The sequence below is a fragment of the Dipodomys spectabilis genome, unplaced genomic scaffold, assembly GCF_019054845.1.
Source record: "Dipodomys spectabilis isolate Male_0828 unplaced genomic scaffold, ASM1905484v1 ptg000183l, whole genome shotgun sequence".
NCBI lineage: Eukaryota > Metazoa > Chordata > Mammalia > Rodentia > Heteromyidae > Dipodomys > Dipodomys spectabilis.
Window position 1 is genome coordinate 3,582,344 of NW_024870860.1, and position 5,163 is coordinate 3,587,506.

Consider the following 5,163-nt stretch of genomic DNA (forward strand, 5'->3'; position numbering starts at 1 on the left):
TAAGATTCCTTTTTATCCTAGGCCTATATAGTATTTTATTTCTTTGGGATAAAATGACAATGATATCTAATTTGAGAAGTTTTGTAAAGATTATGCTATGTAAAGGCCTTTCTAAGTTGAGGATTTAGTACACTGATGTCAAACTAACTTTCAGATCAATGAATTACATTTATTGTTACATTTGCATTTGTGTAATCAATTTTTTAATAACTGTTTTTAATTTCTTGCATCTGAAGAATGAAAAATATGGAATACTTCACACATTTTCATATCATGCTTGTGCAAGTGCCATGTTAATCTCTATATTGTAATTTGGGTAAAAGGGCTGCTGAAGCATGTAGTATCCTGTAAATTTAAGTAGTTAATGATGCAGTCTTTATACAGGCATATATCCTTGATTAACTCTTTGTAACTAGGAAACCTTATTGTTCCTAAAAATGCTATTGATCTTAGTTCTCTAAAATTCTGTGTATATTGGAAAAAAAACTTATATTATTTGGTCGATTGCTCACATTTGCAATTTTTTTGTCAATGACTATTTTAAATATTTTTCATTTTAAATTTGATCATACTTTGAAGCCTTTATAGTTAGGTCCAAAGGTGATCCTTTTCAAGTACTTATTTATCAACTGAGTTAGCTTTGTGGAGCTAATGGATTCAAATTAAGTCTTGCTTAAGAGCTACTTGTAAACTTCTGCAGCTTAAAAGTTCCTAAATGAGGTCTTACTGGCACAAATGTCTACCTGACCCTTTACTATTCTTCCATGTAGCAACAGTCCAATCAGAATATCTTACCCTGACAGCCTAGATTTTCTTATTGGAACAAAACTAATCTTAGTTAAAAGAGATCATAGAGAGATGAACAGTTAAGATAGAATCGTTTAGACTAGAAGGTATTTTATCAAAAAATAATTGTTTTTATACCTAACATTTCAAAAGTGGCTAAAGCCAAAAAGGTGAAAAAATTTTCACATGCATGATTACTACTAATGTCCTGGCTAGTCTACCATCCAACCAGGAAGGAATTTACACTACTGCCTTTCATTCACCAAATATTTTCATAGTTACAAGAGAAGTCTATATGTTTCTCCTCCATATTAGGCCTTAAATTGGTAATGTTTTAATCACAGTGTTTACTCTTGCCTCTAGGCTGTAAATCTACAAATGGTAAAGCTTTAGGTCCAACTCTACCAAACACTGAGGTAGAAATAATGGAATAATACATTAAAACACAGTTGCCTTTGATACCCTAACCATAACAAAGCATTGCAAAACATGTGCCTTTTTCTTATATTATATATAGTTATATATTTTATATTTATACATGCTGATATTTTATTTCACACATTGAAACTTACTAGAATTAATTGATAATTTGAAAAATAAATAGATATATATTACAATAAATAGATTGGAATATAAATAATTAGGTTTAGAATATACATATTAGAATATGAAAAGTATCAATGCAATGTCTTCTGTATAAACTTGTGATACGTTCTAAGTGTTCTTGGTCTTCAGAATTCACATTGTAAAAAAAAAATGTTATTTTCCTCTAATCTGTAAAGGAATTTACTCTGCTGCTCTGTTATTATTTTAACTCACTGGTTCCAAAATGTTTTTCTCCATATTTCTGAAGCATTCCTACTGATTTTATGCAAATTTTGCTGATACGATGTCTAAAAGGTATTATTCTTCTGCAAGACACACATATCCTAGGATCCCAGGTCTCAGTTATCCGCATCATCAAGTAACAAGGGCAAGACTTCTCATCGAGGCCCATGCAACATGCCAACAGAAAGTAATTGAAAATCCATCTCAATTCCTGACGACACTGGAATTAGCAGTAAGCAATTGTGAAATGCAAGGCAATTTAAAATGAAATATGAGATCACAAAATCTGAAAGAAAGTACAGTAATTCAAACTTTCAATTTACAAATGACCAGCCCATATGAGTGAACAAGATCACAAATGTCACAAATTATTTTTAATACCCCTCTCCTAATAATTACTTAAAAATTTCAGTCCAACGTAAGTAGGCCAAAAAAATAGTTCCTAGAATGATAGATTCATGGGGCTGGGAAGGTGGCTCAGTGGTAGAGCGCTTGCCTTGCACGCTCGAGGCCCTGGGTTCGATTCCTCAGCACCACATAAGCAGAAAAAAAAAGCCGGAAGTGGCGCTGTGGCTCAAGTGGTAGAGCGCTAGCCTTGAGCTGAAGAGCTGAGGGACAGCGCCCAGGCCCAGAGTTCAGGCCCCACGACCGGACCAAAAAAAAAAAAAAAAAAAAAAAAAAACGAATGATAGATTCATAATTGGTCTACCAAGGTTAGGAAAATTTGACTAACAGGTCAAATATAATTCACAAAAACATTAATTGAGAAGATCGTTAATGCTTCAAAATACTGGTACTTCAGTAAAACTTGGTTCTGTAGTATATAAATGTTATCATTCACAAACAAATGATAACCTATTTTTAATCTCCTGAAAACAGATTCCTATTCAAATAATCTTTTAAAATCATATTCACCAAAGTAACAATTGACAAGTTGATGATAATTAGTGACATTACAATCATTTCAAGTTTAGGGTGCAAGTTACAATAGAGTTGATTTATTTACCCAGCACTAATGCCAAACAAGTTCAACCATTCATTAAAGTGTAGAAATAGTACCACCCACCATTTGTGTTGTTCAGTAGGTGCCTTCCAGGAATGTGTTAAATAGATCAACCTCCCATAATTCAAACTCAAACACTAGCTAATAAAGTAAATTTCATCACTTAATAAGGTACATGTTAAAAAGTCACAAATAGTTGCCTTATCATATGTTGTTTTATGTTTTCCCTATCTGTCTAACATAGTAAGAAATATGACTTAAAGTCATGAATATGAGTACTCATCAGAGATGTGACAAACATAAAATCTGTCTTCTATTTCTCTCATATTCCTCTATAGTAATAAATCATAGTAGTTTTCTTCTTTTTCCAAAACTTATAGGTAGTAGAAAATATTATCCCATGTAAAATAAAATAATCACAAGCCTTTTTACAAAGCCATTTCTAAAATTTGGTAGTTAGGAATTTATTCTAAGCCATTTTTAAACTTTCTTGTTGACTAAAGATTAATCTTCCAAATGGATGAGAATAAAATCATGTCTTGGTGCTTCATGTCTCCAGTCTTGCAAATTGTTATTGCAGATGAACGAATTGTGGAAATATAAACTGACATCAGTTCAAGTATAAGCAGGATTGAAACTCCATGGAATGTATATAAACCTTTCAACTTATTAACAGACAGTTTAACAGAATGACTATCAGGAAGCTGAAACCAGAGAAGAAAGACATAGAATGAATGAAAAATGGAACGAGGGGCAAGTACAGCTAGAATACTCGATGTACACATATGATAAAGGAAGTAGTAAATCTGAAATAAATCTTGGAGAAGGGGTTGGCTGAGAATGATAGAAGGAGTCACTCTGATCCAGGAATATTGGACAATTTGATGGACATATTTATTGTAATACACTTGCACAACCTTTTGAGATTTAGTTTCAAAACACGAAACAAAAACACACAAAAAACACAAACAAACAGCAATCTCTAGAGAGGATGAATATGACGTCTCAAAATTTTAAATAGTTAATGAAGGGTAGTCTTGGGAAAAGCAAGCAAAGTTGTTCAAAGAGGGCAGTTTGGGGTATCAGAGAATTTTGAATAGATTTAAATAGATTGTCTAAAGTTAAGAATCACCAACATCTGCTGTAAATATTTTCTACTGTGAGTTCTCTTTGTCTGCAATGGATACTCCAGTGCTCAGCACGCCTGATAGCTTGTGAAGATAGAATGGAAGAAACAAATCAAGAACCCATTACTCCACTGGAGACAGAAGAGTCCTTTATGTTTTCTCTCCTCTCTCTTCACTACTCTTTCTTCATACTTTTAAGTCAAGTGATTTTGAATTATATCTTTCATTCTTTGTTCTGGCAAAATATTTAGCCAAAATAATTTACTAAATATTATTTGCCAATTTTTTCTACCATGCTGTTTACTTATCCAAGAGAGTCCATTAAACTTCACTCTTGCATTTGGTTGCCACGAAAACCTAACATCTATGTTAATGAGGACAAACTCTAATGTAAAACTTTGTCTCCATAAAACCAGTCCAAGAAGCTGTGATCACAAAAATTTAGCTATACTTTTTTTCTTTTACCTTGAAAGTCTTCTTGTGTCTAAAGGGTCACAAAATAATTACTCCCCCACTTTTTGGTTCAATCACTTCTATCCTAAAAGATATATTTTGCTAACAAGGTGCTTAGAGGATGTATACTCCACTTTAATCTTCTCTCGTAAGACTCTCCTTAGATAACATATCAGGAACAAAGTTATTCTTTCCAAAATTAATTCAATAGATTACATTCTCTTGGTCTTGCTTTTGCTCAACAAGATGTATGGAGAAAAATAGAGTTAAATCACCCATAACTTGCATGACAGTGTCTGTTACAAAGGTCAATACTTCTTTGTCCTAGTTCTATGTCCTCCTCATAGTTCTTGCTTGATTTCCAATTAATCATACCTTCTTGGCTGCAAGTCTAGTGAAGCTGAAGGAGTATAAGGCCTCCCCCAATGCTACATCTTCATGGTTTCTCTTTTTAAACTCTTTTATTTGGTTGTGGATTTATGTTCATGTCTTCATTCAATCTGTTCTACATTGTAGTGAGACAAATAGGCTCTGTAAAATCACTTTAGGTAGCAAATATATTAACAAAATCTATATCAAAATGTTTTGGAATCCCTCTACTGCTGAAGCCTTAGCTAGGGCTTCTAAGAACACCTTTTATTACCTTTCCAATTTGCTCAATTCTTTTCTGATCCCAAAACTTTATGGCTAATGTAATAAGAGAAGTCTTCACTATCTCATGTTAATAAGGATATTATATTTTGTGAGCTACTTAGAAATGTGAAACCATTGGTTTGAGGTATCCAATCAGATATTTTTTTTTGTTTCAGTGCTTCACATGCAAAGACATTGTGTAAAGTATTATAAACAGAAAAGTGTATACCCAATACCTTCTTTCATTGTTGAGGGCACTTTCTCTCTAAATATTTTGACCCAAATTATCTTTTTCAGAGAATTACTGTTTGGTAATTAAAGTCAATTCACAAA

At 32.7% G+C, this 5,163-nt stretch overlaps 1 pseudogene; it reads right to left on the reverse strand.

Moving 5' to 3' along the window:
* Positions 1-240: 240 nt before the first annotated feature.
* LOC122121123 lies at positions 241-337 on the reverse strand (annotated as a pseudogene).
* Positions 338-5,163: the final 4,826 nt, after the last annotated feature.